Here is a 23,770-nt window from a genome sequence, read left to right on the forward strand (position 1 = left end):
CTGTGTACAATGTTCTCCTGGTTCTGCTCCTTTCACTCTGCATCACTTCCTGGAGGTCTTTCCAGTTCACATGGGATCCCTCCAGTTCATCATTCCTTTTAGCACAATAGTATTCCATCTACAACACACAGCACAATTTGTTCAGTCATTCCACAACCCTAACCCAATCGAAGGATCCCCCCTCATGTTCCAGTTTTGTGCCACAAACAGTGCGGCTATGAATATTCTTATACAAGTCTTTTTCCTTATTATCTCTTTGGGGTATAAACCCAGCAGTGCCATGAGCCATAGAATTAGAACCATATCTCCCAACCCCTCAGGATTAACCCTAAAAAAATACAAGAGCAGGACTAACAGAAGTCAATCAATCTGAAGAGTCAATCTGCTAGTGCTTTTAAGAATTGTAGAGGATGAGCCCAGAATATTCAGTGTATAAATACACACACATGCACATAAACATTATATTTACATATACACATCATACATAGTCCTATATATTACTGTATGTGTCATATATGTACATATATACAAATATATAATACCTGCATACATAATCCATGTTTAATCTTACTCTAACATTGATTTCCCCCTTCTTAGCATCAGTTTCTTCTTTTGTAAAATGAGTGGTCCAGGCAGTACTCACTTCCCCAAGGTTATTAGGGCAGTCAAATGAAATCATGTACATGAGGCTCTTGGCCAATATAAAGCCCTAGATTCTTGGAAAGGAGAGAACATCTGCCAGGATTCTCTTCCCAGTCTTGCCCCAACCAATCATATGACTTAGAGCAAGCCTTTTCACCTCTCTAGGACTCTAACAAAATGAGGAGGTTGCATTAGGAGATCTCAGAAGCCTTCGTGAGCTTTAAAACTTCATGCTTCTATAACTTTCCCCCAATATTTTAGCGTGTGGAGTAACAGTGTGCTTTGGGAGGATTCCAGCCTACAATAAAATAACTAAAGCCTGCAGTTGCTTTATAGCCTTTGTTATTCCCCTCACTTTCTCCTCTAATCTTGCTCTTATGAACTGGAGAAACATAAACCTACACAAGCAGAAGCAAATTACCAATACATCTCTGTAAAGGGTCTTTAATATCTTCATGGACAGACGCTCCATTGCTCACCAGAGAGCCAGGGTTCAAAGATGGCATCAAGCTGTTGAGTTGAAGAGCAGGGAATACTTGAGTTCTTGTGCCAGCCCCAACCACTGACAACCTCTCAAGGCTGGGATCAGGGACTCGGTGGTCATTGCCCTGACCAGAGAGGGACCACCACAGCTCTGAGAAGATGAGAGAGGATTCCTAGACAAAAGTTTTGGAGTTAGAAAAGGTGGAAGCTGGTAGCTGCTGGAAGCTGGTAGACCAGCCCCATCAAATGGTCGGTACAGAGGCTCGGCAAGCTCTGGTTTTCAAGGAGATAGAAGCAAAGGTATCTCATTATTCTAGCGTGTCTGCCCTTTGGGAGCCTGAACGCATCCATATTAGCCATAGTGGCAGAGCCCATATGGCTAGAGATAAGCACATGTGCCCCAATTGTGCAGATGTCTTCTTGGGACTCTCCCATTTCTGCCTTTCCAGAATTCCAGAGGTTGAAGGAAAGATGTTCTTGGTGAAGGTCATTCAATCAGCTCCCAGCTGATGACTGTATTCCATGAATGTGTAGATGAAATTCAGAGCATTAGTACGGAAACACTAAATGAAGCCCCCTAGACTGCAGGGCAAAGAGAGGATGTTCCTCCTCACCGAAGAATGTGGTGGGTCTTGGGAAAGAGTGTGAAGGCAGCTTACTTCCCAGAACAGAGGAGTCAGCCACTGGAATCGTGCCAGTCCAGGGGTGGACCCATGGCCTTCTCCAGCTCCTCTTCCCCATCTGCAAGGGCTTTGCCTTGTTCTCTATTTTATGAATGTTCCGCTCTCACAGGTGGCTCGAGGGGTCCTTGGCTTTTGCTAATAACTCTTAGGGGATCCTCTGTGGCTACTTACTCTGTGGATAACACTGTGAGTTTCTGGTGGGAACTAACAGAATTACACGTCTCTGCAATATCCCTGCATGACACTAGCGATATTTCAGTTTAATCCCGGGGCAGGAGTTGAGCTGGGAACAACCATTTCAATTTATATTGCAGTTTACTTAGGCTCAGCCCCGGTGAGTTCTCATGAACTACATTAAAGCTCTTAGAGAAAACGACTGAGAAAGCCGCAAACGGCAGGACTCCCGAGTCTGGCTGCCTTTCTTGCCCGACGAGTCTGAAAGACATAAGAAGAAACGAGACATTCCTGTCCACGAGCTCATTCACATACGCACGCCCAAAGGAAAAGGCCATCACGTTAGTGACCTGCCAAATGGAGTCAGGGGAGAAGCGTTTATGAAGCTGACTAGGTGCCAAGTGCAGTATGAAGGACCGATAATACAGACAAAGGGCAAAACAGTCCGAGGAAGATGTATTCAAGGGGTGGAGAAGCCCTGTTACGGCAAGCCGTAAACAGAGGATGGAAAGTAATCTGGGAGAGGAAGGAACTCGCCACTGAGGGAACCCCAAAAGCTTTCTTGCAGCTGGAGCATCTTGAGTTGAATTTTGAAAGAAACCAAAGATAGAGGTGAGGAAGCAGCACATTCCAGGCATGAGGAACAGCCAGGGCAAAGGCATGGAGATGGGGCATGATGTATCATGGTCAAAGAACTGCAAGGAGGCCAGTGTGCCTGGGGGGGGGGGGATAGTTCTTTTTTATTTAAACCCTTACCTTCCTTCCATCTTAGAATCGATACTAAATATTGGTTCCAAGGCAGAAGAGCAGTAAGAGTTAAGCAAGTTGGGGTAAGTGGTTTGTCTGAGACCAGATTTGAACCCAGGGCTTGTCATCTCCAAGACTGGCTCTCTACCTAGTAAGCCACCCAGCTGCCCCAGTATTTTTGATTGTGGTGGTCATAACCAGGAGCTTTTGTAGTGTTGTTGATTTCCAAGTACATTGTTTTCTTCAAATAAGAACATTTTATGAACTTAACTAAAAAGTGCTTGAGGTCAAATTTGAACCCAGAACTTCTGATCTCCAGGCTGACTTTCTATCCACTGAGCCAACTCACAGCCCCTGAGTGGCTAGTTTTAATGAACATCTATGGCTATCAGAGATAATGCATTTCCAAATGTGTATGTTTATTATACTTTTCCTTTGACAATCTCTGTTTCCTTTCTATTATAACTGCTTCTGTGCACCAGTGACCTAGCCTACCTAATAGTGTATGCAGAGCACCCAAAGATTTGTGATCGACTTACAAACATTTTCTCATGTCATTTTAGTGATGATGATGATGATGGTGAAAACTGGCACTTGTATAGTGCTTGCCTTGTGCTGGGTACTCTGCTAAGCACTTACCATTGTTATCTCATTTCAGCCTCAAAACAGCCCCAGGAAGTCGGTGCTATTGTTATCCCCATTTTACTGATGGAGAAACTGAGGCAGACAGAGGTTAAAATGACTTTCTTGGTGTCATATAAGTAGTAAGTGTCTGAGACAGGATTTGAACTCAAGTTTTACTGATTCTAGATCCAGTGCTCTAGCCACCGCGTGTAATAATGGGAGAGACAAGTCAAATCAACTAAGATTTCTGCTCTTACCCATAAGATTGTCAGATTAGAAAAGACGGCAGAACTTGAGAAGAATCGGTGCTGGAGACAACGTGAGAAGACGGAAGTGTCATATATTGCTGGTGGAGTTGTTGGTGAACAGTTTAAATGGCCCAAATGATCCAAGAGTTCTGAAAAGCAATGGAGAATACCACTAAGAGAAAACTGAAAGATGGCTACTCTCGCCACTGTGGTACTCTCTCTCCCAGATAAAAGCACGGGCCATTATCCACCTCAATGTTCATGGCAGCATTTTTAATGCTGATTAATAGATGAAACAAAGCAGAGGCCCATCCATTGGGGGCTGATTCAACAACTGTGATATAAAAAAGAAAAACACACCACGATGCTCTAAGAAGTGATGAGCATGAAGGATTCAGAGAAGCTCAGGAAACCACAGGAACTGATGCAAGTGAAAGGATGCAGGAGTGGGGAAATGATGTACCCAGCAACTACAAGGTCCATGGAGTGGGAAAAAGAATAAAAAAGTAACTGCTATTGCATGATTATAAACTCTCAGACTGCCCTCAAAGAAGGAAGAAAATGCATTCCTCCCTCCATTGGAAGGAATGGGATGCAGAGCCTAGAAAACCACCCAAGACCACCCAAGGTTCTTTAGATGCACCAGGTAGTGTTACTGGCTGGTTTTCTTGTTTTCTTCTTCTCCTCCTCTTTTAAAATTATTACAAGGCATGATTGATTGGCTGGATCAGAGCAAGAGAGAGACAGATATAGATGGAAACAAACGTGATCAAAAAAACAAAGATATGATGAATCTTTAAAAAGAAAATAAAATGAGACAAAGGGGTTGGGATTCTGCTTCCTTCAGCTGGCATCAGTTCCTGTGTGGGAGGAGAAGGTTGTCACCAGTGCCAAATGCTGTAAAAAGGGCAAAAAGGACCCGGATTAAGAAAAAGCCATTAGCTCTGTCGGTTGAGAGATGACTGGTAACTCTGGAGAGAGTAATGCCAGAGTGCACAGGGCAGAAGTCAGAATGCAGATCATGAGAGGAGAGGTGACTAAAATGCCAAGTCCCAGCCTCCTATAGCCAATGTTTTACTTCTCTGATACAGCATGGCAGTCAGGGAGGAGAGGAAAGGAGGGGTGAGGCAGTAGATAGATCATGGGGCACATCACAGTCCCTCTCCCCATCACCATCCCCATCCCACATTCTCCATCATCACTGAATCCCAGCACATCTACTCAGGCTGAACAGTCTAACCTTCTCCACCCACCAATTCTCTTGGACAAACATCTGAGGCTTCCAGCTCCAAGACTTCCCTTGCATGGGAGGATTCTTGAAAATGGACCCTGCTTTCTCAGCAGGCTGCATTCCAAATTGAGCTGTCAGGTAAATCATCCCTCAGTTGTGTAGCCCACCCATTTGCTTCTCCCAGAATACCCGCCACTAATGCTGAGGACACATTTCAAGGACTATTAGAGACTCAGACACTGGAATGGATCTATGATCCCACCAGTTTATAGGTTCTCTCCAAAGATGCAGATTGCAGCCTATGCCGTGTGCCCATCCTGGACCACTCTTTCTCATGTTGTTCTCCCTATAAGTTCTCCCTGGGCGGTTCACCCAACATGTTGGAGGTCTCCCTCCCTTTCTCTCGGCATCACAAGGGCACCAGCAGAGCCATTGATGTGCCATCTTTGGCTCTCACCACTTGGCTCTCATCCCACCCTTCCCTGAGGCTGTTTTTCCTCCTGGTTGTCTCTGAATCTCCCCATCTCCATCACCCTCTTCACAATATTCACCTTGAGTTCTTCAGAGATTTTGGGGATGAATCTTCATTTAAGAGAGAATTCTGGGTCTTTAATAGAACTCTGTAATTTTCTGGAGGAAATTCAGCCCAGATCCTCCTGCTGGGTGCAGGAAGGACCCCAGTAATCCCCCCAAATCAGATCTATCCCAGCCCAGGGTCTCCTACCATAACCACAAGCCACCCAATCCCCTGATCCCATGAGACCTCTAGGACATTAGGGGTAAAGCCTATTTGTGTCACTATTTCTTGCCTTTTGTTCATTTCCTTGGCTTGCCATTCCTCAGTACTGGTCATGTTCATGACATTGAACCAGCAGCCAGTGGACCAGGAATAGTCCTTCCATTACTCATCTCTGTGCCCTGCCCCAGCTGTGCCCTCCACAAGGGCCATCCCCCCTTCTTGATCTCAGAAGAGGAAGGGAGGTATTTGTTCACACACGGAACAAGTGGGATTTCCACCCCTCAGATGGCTGTGTACATGGACACATGGAAAGACTGGAGTCATAAGGGGGGATCATTCACACTGTACTCTCTTGGGAGACATTTCTCAGCCTCCCACAGATGTGCTGCTTACCCTGATGGAATGTAATCATCTCCTTGAGGTCAGAGAGGGCTTCCTTTTTGTCTCTGTATCTTCAGCACCTGAAAAATGCCCAGCATGAAGGCCCCTAATCAATGGTTTGCTAATTCAGTGTATCAGCTGTTTCCATATTGCCTACTGTACTGAGTGTGCTGTTTATGCCCAAAGCACATTGTTATTGTTCAGTCGTGCTAGAATCCTTGTGACCAACCTGGCGGGGGACTGTCTTAGCAAAGATTCTGCAGTGGTTTGCCAAGTCCTTCTCCAGTTATATGCAGGCAGGGGTTAATTGACTTGCCCAGGGTCACACAGCTAATAAATGTTGAGGCCAGATTAGATCCCTGATCTTTCTAACTCCAGACCCACGCTCTATCCATTGTACTGCCTGGCTGCCCCACTGCTTGTGCTTATCTCCCTCTAGTTTTCAGCATCCTTTGGACAGAGTCCCATTGTTCCACCCCCATTCCGGCTCTGATGACAGCCAGTGTTGGAGGGAGGTGGAAACCATCTGATCTCTGCTCCCAGGAGCATTGCCCCAACCAGGAAAATTAAGAAATCATTATTTAAAATGAGGATCCCACTCTTTTCTAGGGAAATATCCCTGAAGCTTCATGGAGATACATACTGTCAGAATAACTACCAGAAATCTCAAGGGCTAACCCAGCAGGCTAATAATCAGTAATGGGAGCATATGACCATGCTGCTCCCCACCCACAGAGAGGGGGGGGAGGGGGGAGGGAGGGAAAGAGAGAGAGAAAGTGTGGAAGGGGGGGAGTAAGAGAGAGAGACACAGAGAGAGTGGGAAGAAAGAAGAGACAGAGAGATAGAGAGAGGAGAAAGGAGGAAGGAGGGAAGGAGAAAGAGAGAGAGAAAGGGAGAGAGAGAGGGAGAGATAAAGAGAGAGTGTGTGGGAGGGAGGAAAAGAGAGAGTGTGGGAGGGAGGGAAGGAGGGAGGGAGGAAGAGACAGAGACAAAGAGACAGAGAGAGAGAGGAGAAAGAAAGAGAGGGGGAAATGAAGGGGGAGTGAGGAGAGAGAGAGAGAGAGAGAGAGAGAGAGAGAGAGAGAGAGAGAGAGAGAGAGAGAGAGAGAGAGAGATGGGGTTGATTTATCTTTTTTTTTTCTTGGAACAGACTATTCCATGGCATAGATCAGTGCGCTGATGCCTCGTGATTCCCTTAAGTGTTCTTAGTACACTGCTGGTACCACTTCTTTATACTCACAACCTCTTGGGGGAAAACTGCACCATGTATCATCTGCTTAGTTCTGCTCCATTCACTCCACCCGCTGCTGAACTCTGTTACCAATTGCTTCAGCAAGAAGCTCACCTCCACAGATGCCCTCTCCATCTTCTCTTGGTCTAATAATAGCCTCCAAGGCCCCCTCTGTTCTCTTTCCTCCACCAGCCTCACAAACACTCGTCTGTAAAGGCCAGGGATCTCCAGATCCTCCCTCTCCTGGCTAGAGTCAGCCTCCACTTTTCTACACCAGCCAAGAGGGAGGACAGAGCAGCTCCTCAGAGGATGCCTCCACCGAGTCTGGCTTTGCAGTGCACATTCCATGTCCATATGTATCACTGACACACCTCTATGCTTCTGCCTGTGTGTGAGGATCTCACCGATAAGAGAGAGGATGCAGGTTTTGTTTTTTAATTTCTGCAGCAAGGTTGGTAATAGGTTCATCTTCCTATTTCACTTGCTTCAAGTGAATCTGCCTTCTAAGATCATAAGCCCACCAAGAACTGGGAAAGGTCACTCCGATATGTGCTGGCTGGGACAGTCAGGTGGGGAGCCCCCCCCCCGCGTTGAAGGTGGGGAGACCTGCACGCCCCAGTCCTGTGGCCCTGACTTCGTAGCCACATCAAATCAAATAGGGAAAAACTCTTCCCTACCTCCTGATCTAAGTCTCTGGGGCCCGCCTAGCACTCACTTCAGTTCATTTCCAGGTCCCACAAAGAGGTGGCTCTGTTGGTTTGGCCAATGTTTAACTCAAAGGTTAAAGATTACACACTGTCACCTTTGCAAACGGTTTCAGATTCGATCCATTTGAACAGTCGTTCATTAAAGGCCCACTTAGGGGGCCAAAAGCACTTTGCTAGATATTAAAGATACGTTTTTAAAGCAGCAGCATCTCACCTCAAGAGCCCCCATGTGTTGGCCAAGAACTCTAACAGGTACAGAGCAGAAGAAACAAGAATTTGCAGAACAGTCACAGGAGGGAAAGAGCACGAGCAGATGCAGGAAGACGATGAGGAAAGACACTTCTAGGGGGCACGTGAGCTCAGAGTTCTACAAGGCAGAGGTGGGGGACGGAATTCGAGAATGGGGGACAGCCTGTGAAACAGAATGGAGGCAAGAGACAAAATGGAGGCATGGGGGATGTCTGGGAGGGCAGGTGACGGGACTGCAGAGTGAGAGAATTGATGCATTGTGAAAGAAGACGTCAAAGAGAAAAGGGAGCCAGATTGGGAAGGAACTGACATGCCAGCATGAGAATTGGATGTTTTATCCGAAAGTGGAGAGACACAAAGCCATGGAAGGCTTTTGAGGAAGGGAGTGGCATGATCAGATGTGTGCCTTAGGAGATAATTCCACCAGCTATGTGGAGGATGGATTGGAAAGGGGAAAGACAAGAGAGAGAGACCAATCAGGAGGCTGTTGCGACAGTCCCAGTACAAAGCAATAATGGGCTGAACCAGGGGAAGTACCTGGGAGTGCAAAAAGAAACAACTCCATCATCCCTTCAATTTCCCACTAAACCGGCTCCCATTTTGAGCTCCTCTGTTGTGTTTGGCACCCATTATTCTGGCTACATGGCAGCCCACTTTGTTCCATGTGCTCCATGCTTCTGATGCTAATAAACATCATTTCAGACATAACTGGGGCCAATATAATTAGATTTCATCCACTTTGAATTTAAGTAATTTGTATCAGTCGATTTCTAACCCTTTTAGTTTTAGTCATCCCACCAAAAAATATATTTAGACAACTAAAATAATAGCCAAGTTGTGACTGACAAGAGAATAACGATTGTGATATAAGAGTTTACCAAGAGACCATGTCAGTATCTGGAGCTAAACTAGCCCAAGGTTCTAAGATTTAGGAAATGGAAATAACTTTTATATTTGACATTGAAGGAAACTGTTAGCCAACCTCACATGATAATCATTTTATGTAAAATAAAAGTTCTTTGAAGTATTTTTATTCTGCATTACATAAAATGAAAGTAGAGAGTATAGACAGTACCTGATGTCATCAATGAATTGGAACTGAGCACTGATTACATTAGCATCTGTTGACTACACAGTGCAACTGGTGTGAAGGGCAAGAAGAAAAGAAACCTTTTCATAAAAAGGTCACTGGAAGGATAGTGTGTCTGAACAGGCTGTAGCATGCATTCCTTTTCATTTGGATTTAACATCAACATTGAGAAAGATATCAAACCAAGAGATATCTAGGCTCAGTGTCTGCCCTGATCACCAGATGTTTACCTACATCTGTCCAACAGACATCTCATTCAGAATGGAACTCATCTTCCTTCTGAAGCCGTGATTCATCAGCTTTCCTCTTTCTTTAGAGGTTGCCTCACTCCTTCCAGTCCTCTAGCTTCAACTCTTCATCTACTCTCTTCCTCACTCCCAAAATTCATTCAGTATCAAGTCCTATTAAGTCTACCCCATAGTACTTGGTCTCTCTTTCCCTCATCACATAGACATAGAACAATCTTAACCCACCACCAATCCAACTAGTAGAAGCGTGTTGTGAATCCCAGCCACATTATACCAAAAGAATCTTAGAGAAACAAAACAGTGGAATATGGAATAAAAATGAAATGAGAAAGATGTGCCATTGGTCGTGTAAGGATTTATCCTCATCCACAATGACACTGGAAACACTACTCTGTTATCTCAGCAAGCAGCCAACCATAAGAAGAAATGAAAAGGCATTTAAAATGATGAAATCAGAAATTTCAACAGGATGAGCATATGAATGACAGGGTTTAAATTCATCTCTCCATCACCTAAAAGAAAAAATAGCAATAAATGAGGTAAAAACAAAACAAAATCCAAGAGAGGAAAGTAAAATGTCAGGAAAGAAAACACCAGAGATACTGGTGGGAAACAAATTAATAGTAATCAATGATACTATACAATGATTAAATATTATGAAAAAAAGAAAATGTGGTAAAACATCTATCATGGATAATACTTAAGAGAAAAAAAACCAAGATATTGTCAAAACAAGAAGAGAGAGAAATAATGCAAAGATGAAAAGAAGAAAGAGGGAGAAAGGAAGGGAAAAGAAAAAAGGAAGGTACGAAAGAGGGAAGAAGGAAGTAAAAGGGAAGAGAGCAAGAGAAGAAAAAGAATAAAAGAGGGAAAGGAAGGGAGAGAGGGAGAGGGTATAATAGCGAGGGGACTTAGGGAAGGGACCAGTGAACAGCTGTTTTTGGAGACTTCACTTCCTCTTTCTTTCTACTGAGCTAAGCAGCCACTAATAGAGTAAGTTAGTCAGTCAACCTAGACGGGTAAGTCTACTCCCCACAGCTTTCCTTCTAAACTTGATAGATGGAAATTCCCCTTCTATTACATAAACTCTGAATCAATTCTGTTATAATTCAAAGTATCTAATTTATTTTGAAAGGAAGGGAAAGGGCAGAGGGAAAAGAGGAAGGTCCCTACTATCTCTTTTGTATGGCAACTTTTGAGGGCTTGACCAAAACTCTCTCCAGGGAATATGGCCCTGAGTTTCCCCTAAGGAAAAAAATATTGACTCTCTGTTCCAAAGGTTGTCTTCAGTTGGGCATGAAAAACTTCATTCAGTTCAGTTCAGTTCAGGCAAAGAGATTTGAGATGAGTACTTCTCCCATCCCGTTCCCTCAGAGTCCTAGATAAGAACAGATCTTTCTCTCTGGCTCCAACTGTTTTGAACTTGGAACTCCCCCCACAGGTCCTCTGAATGTTCCATGTGCCCCTCCTGAAGCATCTTCTTCAAATTTCAAATTTTCTTTGCTTTTGGTCATTCCCTTATTCACAAGGGAAAGGAATGATGAGGAAGCAAGGAAAAATGGGAAGAAAGGAGAGATTAAGGAAAGGAGGGTAAGAAAGAATGAAGGGAGGGAGAGAGGAAGAAAAGAATGAAGTTGAAAATTATAATGTTTGAAGAATCAACCAATTAATCAACAATGATTTACTAGACAGTGGGGACACAAAAACAAAAATTCAACACACCCTCCCCTCAAGGAGATTCTAGTCTATAAGGAGTGGCAACATGCAAACAGAAGTAGAACATAATTTCCAGCCCCTTCCTATTTTTGGTATTATCCCCAAAGACCCAGATACTTCAATCAAGCAATAAGTAGTTTTAAATGTGTAAGCACGATGGTTTCAGGTACACGATCTTGTTACAATGTGTGTACATTTATAATTCAAAAAAGAAAGTATTACGTGTGTCTGAAAGAATCAGTTGGGCTCATTTAAGTTTATATATAAAATAGCCATCATCCCAGCACTAAGCTCATTCAAGCAGTGAAGCACTCTAGTGCTCCACTCAGCTGCCATTTGGAGAATTCCAAGTCCTGAGAGTGAAACATTCTTGTTGGGGATGTAAGGGTGAATGGAGGCGAAGGGAAGGAGGGGAGAGCTTCTTTCTGTCTCTCCTTCTTGTCCCCACTGACATGTTATCAGAGAGAGTATAATAAAAGGAATCATACATGCTCTCTGGAGCAGAAAACCTACTCATGACAAATATAGATAAATATGAATATCTGAAGATGGCTACATGATGGAGACACAGTGCCAAGGGAAACAATCCTTTGTACCTGGAGGAGAGCACAAGTTACAGACTTAAAAATGGACTTCAAAGCAATAATGGTAACAGGTACTATGAGTTATACTTCTGTCTTATGTGTATCCCAAATATGGGATGTGCCTCACTATTTTTGCACTTATGTCAATCAGTAAACTTTATCAAGTGCCTACTATATTCCAGGCACCAGGCTAAATATTGAAGATACATAAAAAGACAAAAGACAGTCCCTGCCTTCAAGGAACTCACAACCTAGCTGCTTCCACTCTCCAGGGAGAATATGCCCTAGACTTTGGAAGAGAAGAGGGGAAATGTTTCATCACCATGCATCTTACTGCACTATCTTAGCAAACACCTTTGATAAAAATCTAATTGGGTCTGGCTGTTTATTTATGGGAAGTACACTGGTGGGGGCTCAGGAATTATAGTACTAGAAATATGGCCCTGAACCCCAAGAGTGTCAGTAGCTACCCCTTGAGCTCCCTGATGCTAAAAAATACATATAAGTTGGGAGTGTCCCAAGAGGGGGTGCTGTATAAATATATACAAATTAATTAGGAGGAGAAGCACTAATGCTTAGGGAAAATGAGAAAATGTCTTAAGAAGTAAGTGGCATTGACGCTGAGCTTTGATGGAAACCAGGGTCTGTAGGAGGCAGAGATCAGTAAGGAGTACACTCCAGCATTGGAGAAGGATATAAAAAAGCATAGAGGTGATAGAATATTGTGGTGGGAGAAAGAGCAAGTTTGGCCTCAGTGGGGAGGATGTAACAGAGAGTAATATAGAGTCTGGAAAAGTAGTCTTCTAAGGAAGGATTTCAACATGCTGAAGTTTACATTTTATTCTAGAATCAAAAGGGAACAACAGAAATATAGTAAGTAGCTTGGGGATATAGCCACACCCATATTTTAGAACATTCACTTTGGAGTTGTATTGGAAGATGGATTGGAGACAAGAGAGCTTTCATGAAGAAAGACCCATTAGAAAGCTACATTAATAGTCCAGGGGGCAGTGGTCAGGGCTTGAGAAGAGACCACTCTTGGGGTTGAGTGCTGGGAAGGACACAGATACCCTGAAAATAAATTAAACAAGATTTGGCAATTGATTGACTGATTAAAACCAAGGATTGTGAGGAACCAAGGATGACTCTGAAGTTGTGACCTTTAGAGCCTGGAAAACTGGTAAAGGTGTGCCCTCACCAGAAACAGGAAAGTCCAGAAAAGGGGTGTATTGCAGGAAGAAAATAATAAGTTAATTTTGAGATGCCTAACAGTAATCTAATCTGAAATGTCCAATAAACAACTGGAGAGGCTGAACTCAAGAGAGAGACTCTGAAACAGGGTATATAGATAGAGGAGTTGTTCCTAAAGATGATGAATGAACCCATAAGAGTAGATCGTGTCTGAGAGAGAGCAATGAAAAGTGCCCAGCTTAGTCTAGACCCTTGGTTAGTACACCCTGAGTTACTGGCCATGACATGAAGATCTAGCAAAGGAGACTTAGAAGGAATTGTCAGAAAATCTGAAAGAGAAATAAGGGAGATCAATGCAATGAACACCCACAGGGGATGAACTACCCAGGGAGGATCAACAGAGTTCTACTGCAGGGAATTAAAGGACTGAGAAAAGACCACTGGACTTGCCAACAAACAGATAGATCATTGGTAAGTCTGGAATGAACAGCTTCCACAAAAATATTCAGGTTGGAGAATAAGTGAGAAAAGTGGAAGCAATGAGTACACACGGGATTTTCTTTTTTCTTTTAAACCCTTTCCTTCAGCCTTGGAGTCAATACCGTGTATTGGTTCTAAGGCAGAAGAGTGGTCAGGGCTAAGCAATGGGGGTCAAGTGACTTGCCCAGGGTCACACAGCTGATAAGTGTCTGAGTCTAGGTTTGAACCTAGGACCTCCCATCTCTAGGCTTGGCTCTCAATTCACTGAGCCACTCACCTGCCCTCCTAGATAGCATTTTCAAGAAGTTTGACTCCAGAAAAAGAGGGGAAATATCTTGAGGGAATGGTAAGGTCAAGGAAGGATTTTTTAAGGATAGTAAAAATCTGGGCACACTTGAAGGCAGCAGGAAAGGAACAAGAGGTAAAGGGGATGATTAAACTTGACATTGGTGAGAGGCCAATTTTTCATCAGAGAGAAGGGGCTTTGAAATGTAGTAAAGAAGCTCTTGGAAAATGACCTCTATTTTCTCAGACAAGTATTCTGTTTTGTCTTCTACTGAGAATGGTGGAGGAGGAAGCATCATGATGTGGGAAACTAGAGGAAAGGAGAAGATGGGGAGAGGAAAGAAGGTTTGAAAAAGGTAAACAAGAGAACCAACCATCACTAACAAAATGGTAGGTAATATCACTAAAACAATGGATAGTTTGAAGATACTGATGCCCAAAGACCCAAAAAATTCAGTCTCCGAGTTTTCTAACCTTGGCAAATTTAGAATCATCCTCAACCCACCATTCCTTTTCCCCTAATCAATTGCTAAGTCTTCTTTATTCTTTTCTGACATCATTGGAGGGTTGGCCAGCAAGTCATTTTGTTGAGAGACAGTAACTCTAAGTGGTCAACTAAAGTAGTTACAACTTCTCTTAATAGATGGAGCATCTACACCAGTATTTTCATGAATCCTAGAAATATCAATTGTGACTTACCAAGTGGACCCTCCAACCTATGTTATGAGACTTCTATTGAGGAAGAACCCCAACACCACCACTACCATTCAAGGGAGCACAAGACACTTTTGTCCAGCAATAATTGTTAAGATTCCCCCCCACCCTCACCATCATGACCCAAGTAGCTTCTTTGAAATGTCCCCTAATTGATTCTAATTCTTCCCTCTAGGACCAAATAGAACCGATATAATTCTTCTTTCACATGCTGGACATCCAATTATTTTAAGACAACTCTAGATTCCTACTGACTCATCATCCCTCCATTGGTCTTCATTTATCATCTCTAAACGCCCCCAAATCCCTTCAATTTATCCTTATTTTCATGGATTAAAGGTCTCTTACATTCCTAATTCTCCTTCTCTGGAAGATTTCCAATGTAGTAATATCCCCCCTAAACTAGGGTAACCAAAACGAAATACAACATTCCAAGTGCAATCTAACCAACATGGATTGTAGGTGAATTGTTGCATTCCTTTTTCATTTTCATTTGATTCTTTTTTCATTCCAAAATTAATAAACACCAATCAGGTAGTACCATTCCTATATAGATTAAAACAGAAAAATAAGACTGTACATAAAAATGGGGATCTCTACTACAGACATCTTGTGTTTTATTTAAAATATTCAACAAATTCAAGGCAGCTAAACCTCAGTGGATAGGGAACCAGGTCTGGAGACAGGAGGCCCTGGGTTCAAATCTGTCCTAAAATACCTCCCAGCTCTATGACCCTGGACAAGTCACTCAACCTCAGTTACCTATCTTTTACTGTCTTCCTTAAACTAATATTTATTGATTATAACCAATATTATTGATTATAAGACAGAAGGTAAAGGTTATATATACATAAAACAAATCCAACATCTAGCATTCACCGTTGTTCTATTTGTCTATACTACTTCCTGGCCTTCCTTCCATTCTCTTCTAAGCCTTAAGCTCTCTTTTAGAGACCTCATATTTTGCTTTGCTTTCTCCTTCTTTTTCTCTCCTTTCCTTTCCCCCCCCTTCCCATCTCCCCTCTCATTTCCCCTCCTCTCCACTCCATTCCTGCTCACCATTTTTCTTTCCCCCTTAATTTCTTTGTTCTCAACTACCCTGGCTCCAGGCTTTCTTTCTCTCTAGTCCACTCTTCCAAACTGCAAGAAGAAGGGAAAAAATACGTCATAGCAAAAATGCAATAAAAGGCAAAAATAAATAAATGAATGAATGAATGAATGAATGAATGAATAAATAAGCACAATCCATCTCCACCATGGCTATGACTGAAAATATATGTTTTCTAATTCTTTAGCCATAGGCTGCTAAGTGGCCAGTGGATGGGACACTTGGCCAGGAGTCAGAAAGACCTGTGTTCAAATCTGACCTCAAACACTTAATATTCACGCATCCCTGAGCAAGTCACCTAATCTTATTTGCCTCAGTTTCCTCATCTGTCAACTTAGTTGAAGAAGGAAACAGCCAACCAGTCCAAATAAGGTCACAAAGGGTCAGACATGACTAAAATGACACAACAACAGCAACATTCTACACCCAGAGTCAGGCAGTGGACAGTTGACTCATTGGGATGACTCAGGAATGTTTGTGGATCATTCTATTGACTTTAGTAACGGGGACTGGATGGTATAAAGGAAGAAAATGATAAGAACTGATGTCATATGGGGGAGGGAACAATAAAGAGCATCTCTATACCGCAAACACCCAGAGAAGAAACACTAAATAAGGACAAGACAGTCGAGAGACGTCGCTCTTTACTTCTTTGCAGAAACTGGGACAAGGTTTGCCTTCTGCAGCCTTGCACAGCTTGTCCAGTTTTCCACGATCCTGGAAAGGTCAGTGGCAGGGGTGCAGCCATCCCATCTGGCACAGGATGGAGTTGACCTGGGCTACGTGATGTGGCAGCAGGTGCTCTCTTGCTGTCTCTGTTCTTACTTTGGGGATCAGCTTCCCATGAGCCACTTTTGTTCATCTTGTCCAGTCCCAAGGTCATGGTCTTTGGCAGAGAATGGCAAACAACAAGAGCCAGAACTTCTCCTGCCCCCTGAGTGGCAAGTGGTTGGAGCCCATATCTGAGATTCTATTTTCTCCCAATAAAAATTTAAAAATAACTTTTGTTCTACTTTCTTCACCACTCTCAGCTTGTTCATGCTTTAGCAATCTCTATTGCCTGTCCTTGTTTTTATCTCTAGCAAATGTCTTTTCAAAATCTATTTTGGCAATGACAAAAAGAATTGCTTCATACACAGCAAAATATTTATAGCAGCACTTTTGCAATCACAAAGAAGAGGAAATAAAATACATGCTCATCGATTGGGGAATGGCTAAACAAGTTTTGGCACAGAAAAGTAATGGGGTATTACTACTCTGCTATGAGAAAAACGAATATGACAAATATAGTGAAACACTGGAAGACTTCTCTGAACTGATGCAAAGTAAAGCCAATAGAATCAGAAAAACATTATATAAAATAACAATGGAAATGGGAAGAACAGCAAAAGAAATGTGGCAAAATGTATAATAACCACACTTGACCCCAAAGAAGAGATCTGAGGAGGCAAATCTCTCTCTTTTGCACAAAAATGGGAGGTTGTGGTTATATAATACTTTTTGAATTTACCCAAAATTTTCTCTCTTTTTAAAAAAAATGGATGGCTACTTGGGAGGGAGAGGAAAAGAATGATGGGAAAATGCAGGTGACATCCAAAAGAGACAGCTATAAAAATGTATTCTTTAAAAACATAATTTGGTTTCTAACGTTTCTATTTATCTCTGTCTCTTTGAACAAATCCCCTTTTCTCTCATCATCAGAATTCTCTTTCTTTGTGACTCCAGAATTCCATTATTCCTCCGTAGAATTTTAGACCAGGCACTAGGAATCCACTAGCTATCCCTTACAACTTATCATCTAAGTATTTGATTAGTGTCTCTTCTATAATTACATCTGTTATTATTGGGAGTAGAAAGAAGTACTGGTGAGTTTTCCTTCCCAATTCCTCTATAAAGATCTAAAAAGTGCACCAAATGAAGTTCTGATCAAGATATCCAAGAAAAAGGCATACTAATGTTTTTGCCAGTCCAAAACACCATAGAAAATAAATAAAGAAGTCTGGAAACACAGAGGATGAGATTTAGCCAGAATCAGTTGTATGGAGTAGGATGCCAATTGGCAGCTCTCTCATTCGCTACCCAGGTCTGGGACACAGATTCAGGGTACACTGATCACAATCAATGAGTCTAGTATCCTTGCCAGAAAAGAGAAATGAGTTTATTCTGGCCTGGCTTGTTCTCCATAGTCACAAGCTATCTAGCATGGATCATTATTTCCTTTTCAAAATGCTCACAAACCATCTGTTAGAATCTTGCCAGGAAAGAAAGTCATGATAACTGACATGGTCTGGGGACTACATCTTCTTGGCAATTCAAAAAAATTCAAGACATTTACCTGTCTTTGGTTCTGCAGCAAAGATTCCATTCCCTACAATTTTCTGAAAGTCACCAACACCAGTTCAATAATCAAATTCCAAGACTACACACGCAATTTCAGAATTAGAAAAGACCTTGAAAATAAATGAGCCCAGGGGGAGCTGGGGGGCTCAGTGGACTGAGAGTTGGGCCTAGAGATGGGAGGTCCTAGGTTCAAATCTGGCCTCAGACACTTCCCAGCTGTGTGACCCTGGGCAAGTCACTTGACCCCCAATGCCTAGCCCTTACCACTCTTCTGCCTTGGAGCCAATACACAGTATTGACTCTAAGAAGGAAGGCGAGGTTTTAAAAAAGGGAAGGGACGGGACGGGACGGGACGGGATGGGACGGGAAGGGAAGGGAAGGGAAGGGAAGGGAAGGGAAGGGAAGGGAAGGGAAGGGAAGGGAAGGGAAGGGAAGGGAAGGGAAGGGAAGGGAAGGGAAGGGAAGGGAAGGGAAGGGAAGGGAAGGGAAGGGAAGGGAAGGGAAGGGAAGGGAAGGGAAGGGAAGGGAAGGGAAGGGAAGGGAAGGGAAGGGAAGGGAAGGGAAGAAACTAGCCCCAACAATCTTTGGGAAAAATAATCCCCTCTCCAATAAGTCTAGCAAGGGTTCATTCAACCTTTGCTAGAATGCATCTATTGAAGGGAATCCTGTACTTTCAAGGGTACCCCATTCGGTTTTTTGGAAAGCTCTAATTGTTGAGAAATTGTTTTTCTCCTTTATGTTAGGCCTAAATCCACATTTTGGAAACCCACCACCTGTTGTTTTGAATTTTACCCACTGGTGTGAGGAGCCAAAATCAAAACCCATTCCCTCATGATAGCTTATTGAATAATTGAAGAAATTAGCCTGTTCTCTCTAAATCTTTGGTGATGATCCCCATTCCTTTGGATGGGGTAAGGGATGGACTTCACCATTCCAGTTGGCTTATCAGATGTTCTTTGGCTTGTCAAGCAATGCCTTTCCAAAAAACTTTTCAGAACTGAACAGAACACTTTAATGGTGGTCGACCCAGCATAGACTACAATCCTAGACAAATGTCATTTCTCTCAGAACCTGAGGCTATAGTTTATCCAGGCACAACATGCTGGAATTTACTGATAGCAACTCTTTTACCATTTTCTCCATTTACAATTCCCATTAATGGTTTCTCATCGATTCTTCTCTGTTACTGTCTTTGGCAAAGAACATAGAAATGATACAGGAATTGAGTAGTTTTGCCTAGTGTTTGTTCTCATCATCACATCTTCTCCAAGGACTGGTCCTTTTGCCCTCAATATTTTTGTCCTCACCATTCATTGCAAGCTGTACCATGCTTTGAGTTAAAGCATCGTCTACCATGTTCTTATGGATGTATGGTACTTCTTATTCAATCCTACCTCCCTGGCCTTGTTTCTAGCTCATGTACATTGTCTTTATAAATTTAGAAAGGGCAAAAACTCCCTATGCAGGCACAATTTGTCTCTCCAGCCCCAGCCCCAGCCCTCTGTATTGCTTCATTCACTACAATCATTTGTGCCATCAGAATTCAGGGAACTTGAGGGTCCTCCAATTGGACCCCCAGAGTCTCAGGATTGGACCTCCCATTTTTCCTTTGGGAATCCAGCATCATACCCATCTACCTACTATCTTGGCCAATACCCCATGTCTCTCTTCTCCTGTTGGACTCCTAGCCCATGGACTCCTACTTCTCCTTTCTCTGATTCCTTTCTTTTGAGGCCCAGTGTCCATGCCAGGCTATAGCTGACATCAGGTCCAAGGTCCTAATAACTTACAGAGACAATGTGGGAAAAGGCATAGAGGGCTGTACCAGATTTAGCAAAGCTCCAGCTGGCAATCCTGCCCCAGACACGTAAAATCATAGATTGAGAGTTGGAAGGAGCACAGAGGGCAAGGAGTCCACACCTCTCCTTTGACAGGAGAAAGCTGAGGGGTGAAGGGGCTGACTCCAGCTTCAGACATGCAGTCAAGTCGAAAAGCTAAATCTGGAAAGCAGGCGCTCTGGCTGTCACTCACACATTCTGTCCACTGTAGTATCCAGCCTCTAAAAACCTCCCCACACAGAAGCCATTCACTCTGGGTGTTCCTTAATAAACTCCTCAATGGTCCTGCTCTATTGAAATGGAAGCAATTGTCTTAGATCAAGGTTGTAAAGGAAATGTGTGTCCTTCCATTTACTGCCCGCCATTCTGGGGTCTTGGGAAATTCTGCCATTGGGTTTCCGAGACAGAAGAAAATGGACCAAAATATTCAACATTGATTAGGCGCCTACTGTGAGCAGAGCTTGTCGACCACAAGCAAGTCGCTTTTCCTAGACAAGCCTCAGTTTCCTCTTCCATAACATGACGTGAATAAGAGCCAAAATAGCCTAGTGTTATTTGAGGCAGCTTCTGAAGTTGCCAGATTCACAGAGCTGTCTGGGGAGAGATGAGCAATCTTTGGATGCTCAAGAAGAGCTGAGATGGCTTTGCAGAGATGAGTCTGGGGGTACAGAACATCACACATGCTCTATATTATCATATGTTAGTCGCACCTTGGCTGGTTTCACTGAGCTGCTGCCTCCTCTTTTCTATTTGCTCTATGGAAAGGTTTATTGGGGAGGGGAGGAGCAATGGATTCAGAAATGAACATTATGGGAAAGGAAATCCATAACAACGTAAAATCTAAGAATAGGACATTATAGGGAGAGAATCGGGAGGAAAGGTAAAGAGCAATGGTAGTCCTGGCGGCTTCCTAGTCCCCAAAGGCTCTGTCTGGCCTTCACACTGAAATATCTGGGTGCCTTCTTTGGCTTTTCATGGATATCACAGAGCTGACGGATTTCTGCACCCAATGGTGCACTTGGGCATCTGAGATGCATTGAGCTGATGGACAAAAGCCATCAGAATTGCCTCTCTCTGAGTCTGAGCAAAAGCATCTTTTCCAGAAAAGCCGCAGAAGCTCCAAGTAGCCAGTCCCTTGAAGAACTAGCAAGCTAGAGTTGGAAAAAAACAAAATGGCTGGGGCTTTGTCCCATTTGAATGTGGATTCCTGATGGCCAAATGTGATGCTCCTCTTGCTCATTTGAACTCTGCCTTCTTCACATCAAGGTTAGGGACACCAGCCATGCTCCCGAGCATCCTATTGCTGTGGCAAACGCTATTCTCTTAAATCTGAAAAAACTGTATTTCCTGGAGTCATCCGTGGAGTTTAGCCGATGAGCAGGGCAGGAACAGAATCCAGGTTATCTTCCCAAGTGTAGTGCTGACAGCCTTCCCCAGTAGATGAAAACCCACATTTGAAATCCTCTTATCTTGACCCTTTTGTTTCAGGGCTCCTTGCTCTGGAGATGCCTCTCCAAATTCACATTGCTAAGCCTGGGGACTGCTTAGACCCGCCCATACAAAAACAATAAAGGGAAAAGGCTGCCATTTGGGATCAGAGGGCTCCTTTTGATCTCTCATGTCTAATTTCAAAGTCCATATTAAAATACAAGGGAGCAGGAAGCGCTCCACTGAAAATGCCGAAGCTCTCCATAGTCAAAGGTATTCTTGAGCTGAAGTCCACTCACTTGTTCATATTTGGGTAGCTGCATTTCAACTTAACTGCCTTCCTTTGTAATCCTCTATTTGTAAGCATTTGAAAATGTGATTCTGAGGGGGAGTCCATAGGGTGGCTTCACCAGACACTGTCAACATAGCTCAGGAGAAGAAAGGGTAAGAATTCCTGCTCTAGACTCATTTCACCTTCCACAAAGAAAGGAATTCAAAGGAACCAAGTTCATACCCAGCTCCAAACTCACAACTTATGTGACTTGAGGCAAGACTCCTAATCTCTCCGACTCCGTTTCTCCATATAGAACTTGAAAGGAGTGGACCAGATTGTGTAGAAGGACCCCTCTGGTTCTAGAGCCTTATAATCTGATCCTGTAACCAAGTCTGATGACATTTATCTGACCAACATGAAAGGTGATGCAGATGGAAGAATAGTATCTCTGTAGGGCATGTATGTAAGGAGGTAGAGATGCGTGAAAAACAGACATGGGGGCTACAAATAGGAGCCAAATAATCCCTCCTCTCAAGGTGCTCCCATTTTAATGTTAAGGAAATAATACATGGGTGCAGCTTCAGCTGCAGTACAGATGGGAAAACTCAATCGATGGTCTTTAGAGTTGAGCAGCCAGGGAGATGATGGTATGGTCGCCATTGTTAAAACTGTGTCCCTTTCTGATAATGGTCATGTTGTGTTGGCAAAGACTTTATTGGTGAGAACCGTCTTGTATGGGCCATCCACAGAGAATCCTGAGGCTACAACACCAATAGATGTTATTGCAGGTTGTAGAAATCCCTTGACAATGGCTAAAGCCTTGGTTTGGAAGCTGGGTCAGGGCTTGGATGGGGGTTGGAGGTTGCTGCTCCTTTCTCCTGTAGCTCCAGGCCACGGGCTACTAGACTTGCTATACTGGGATATAAAGGAAGGAGATGGGCAGATGGGCAGATGGGGCTGCTTTGGTCCACCTGCTCCAGGCTCTCTGTCTCTTTCTCAGGTCTATCATTGTTTCACTTGGGAGGTAGCTAGCTACATGGGTTGGTTTGGGGATCCAAGATCCCTATCATGTAAGTCTGGGCAAATCGCTTGGGCTCCCTGCTTTAGATGATACACTTGTCTTTGGAATAAGAATATTCCTAGCTAGGATACCTCATCTCACAAGGCTGTTGTGGGGATCAAATGAATTTATGCTTTTAAGGGCCACCTAAATGCAGGTTATTATCCTTCACCAGGCTTCCAAAGGAGGCTGCAGAATTTTTTATCAATGGATTTCACAAGGAACACCAAAACATCTTCTGTGTTTTTGTCATCGCACTGTGCATATTTGCCAAAGATATTGCACTTCCTTCTTAACCAGAGGATTTCATTCAATACAAGAGATATTCACTAAACACCTATAATATGTACGGCACCGAGGTCAGTTACTGAATTTAATTTGAACATTTAATGATTCCATTCATGGTGGTTGTGGCTTCCCCCTCCCCAATTCAACCAGCATTTATTAGATGTTAACTGCATATAAAGCTGAGGGCCAGGTCCTTACCCTCAGGAACTGACCCGGGAAACTAAGACACATGCACACTTGAGCATGGTAGACCATTCTGTATTTGCTTTGATGCTTCATTGGTCTGTGACCCCAGTAATAGAGCTGGTCACTCTCTGTACATACCTTCTCATCATTTGTCATTGACGCTAGAAGAAAATGGGTCAAATACTGAACTGAAGACCATCTTCCATGGCTTTGAATGCTTTGGGGATGCCATTAGGGGCTACCTCGATGTCTTTGGAGAATGTGGCCATAGGCAAGGGGGAGCACAGCCAGAGAGCCCTGAGTTATCTGAGGATGGATGAGAGGGAGCAGGGAGCAAGAGGTATCCTCTCTTATGAAGGCTGAAAGAGAGAAGATGCCACATTCTTTCAGAAACTGAGGGAAATGCCCCCTCCTCGAGGGCAGGGACTGACTGGGGTTTTTGTCATGGCAGCCCCAGGCCCTACCACAGAGCCTTATGTACAACAAGTGCTTACTAAATGTCCATTGTTTGTCTGGGTGCTTGTTGTCCCTTATGCCCAAAGGGCATCACAGGGACATTATTATGAAAGGGGTCAGTGGACAGTGTCCAACTGTGGCTGATCAGACCGATACTGACCACGAAGGCTCTCCCCCAGGTCAGGCCCCCATAGTGGGGATGAACATTGGGGATGGAGATGGCTCTCAATCTGGGCATTTCATATTTCTTTTGAGTGGCTGCAATTGTGTTCCCCTCAGAGGGCTTGGTGCCTTCTTTGACGTGGGCAGGCCATGCTGGACCGGCCTGTGCCAGTGTCTCTGTAT

The 23,770-nt window shown here is 43.5% G+C and overlaps 1 long non-coding RNA gene across 3 annotated transcripts; it reads right to left on the reverse strand.

Annotated features, from left to right (window-relative positions):
- Positions 1–1,070: 1,070 nt before the first annotated feature.
- On the reverse strand, positions 1,071–23,455 carry LOC103093511 (uncharacterized). Of its 3 annotated transcripts, none has more exons than XR_008915974.1 (3): positions 23,108–23,455; positions 3,611–3,750; positions 1,071–2,243 (listed from the first exon to the last, which is right to left on the reverse strand). It is a non-coding gene; the product is annotated as an uncharacterized LOC103093511 (long non-coding RNA). The 3 variants fall into 3 exon arrangements; XR_008915976.1 differs by lacking the exon at positions 23,108–23,455 and adding an exon at positions 5,965–6,059; XR_008915975.1 differs by lacking the exon at positions 23,108–23,455 and adding an exon at positions 3,962–4,083.
- Between the last annotated feature and the right edge of the window lie 315 nt (positions 23,456–23,770).

This window comes from Monodelphis domestica, chromosome 2 (genome assembly GCF_027887165.1).
Source record: "Monodelphis domestica isolate mMonDom1 chromosome 2, mMonDom1.pri, whole genome shotgun sequence".
NCBI lineage: Eukaryota > Metazoa > Chordata > Mammalia > Didelphimorphia > Didelphidae > Monodelphis > Monodelphis domestica.